A 1016-nucleotide genomic window follows, 5' to 3' on the forward strand; every position below is an offset into this window, starting at 1 on the left:
TTTTCTCCGCTGACAGGGAATTCCGCCGTAGAATCTCGGCTTTATCAGAAGTATAGCTGGCGTCCATAGGTGGATTTGTAATTATACCCCTGACTTCACTGGGGAGAGCAGGTGGCAAAAGACTTACCAGAAGATGCAAACGCTGCGTTTCGGACGACACATGGTTTGCTGCAAAGTAGGATTCCATTTTAGCAACCCAACCGGAAACGTCTCCGGTGAAAATAGGCACAGGTGGATGAGAAACAGCAGCTGTGGAACGTGAGGCCATTGTTACTTGCCGAGTGTGTGAGTCTGGAGAAAGAAATGTCGCTATGATGCTCGGCATTGCCACGTGAGAAATGTTTTGCGTTTCTCCAACGTCGGATTCACCACTTTGGTGAGTATATGTGTGTTTCCATTGTTAGGTTGGCGATGTACTGATTAGGTGTCGGCTGCGTGTAAATGAAGAATAAACACACACTAAATATAACAATTTTTATTTTGTTGGAGATGCGTTGCAAGATGTTATGGCATTTTGGCATGTGCCGTTTACTGTGAGAGAGGCGTCGCGACACTACGTGTAGGGGACTGAAGCACAGAAAAAGAGCTAGCAGTCCTAGCTGTGGGCAGTTGACGAGCTGACTGCCCAAAAGGGAAAAGAGAAAGAGCCCTGTCAGTCGGGCTCTTTACATGCCTTTCACGACTTCCGTTAAGGGCTGCTGTGTTTTGCGCATGCTTCGTGACTGCCCGCTTCGTCCCTTCCGGGCCTTTTATCTTTAGCCCTGAGAAATGCCAAGGAGGCACGATGAGTATGCTACAGACAAAACGTCAGATATCTACATACGCACACTCATGCACGCACACACGCACGCACGCACGCACACACACACACGCACGCACACACACACACACACACGTGAACTAGAACATCAACAACAGCTCTGTCTCTGGAGTCAGAGAATGCAAATCACAACTCAAAAGACGGACTTAGAATATTTACACGGATTCTTTATTAACAGGTAACACTTGACCTATTC

This window comes from Octopus bimaculoides, chromosome 28 (genome assembly GCF_001194135.2).
Source record: "Octopus bimaculoides isolate UCB-OBI-ISO-001 chromosome 28, ASM119413v2, whole genome shotgun sequence".
In the NCBI taxonomy this organism is placed as follows: Eukaryota; Metazoa; Mollusca; class Cephalopoda; order Octopoda; family Octopodidae; genus Octopus; species Octopus bimaculoides.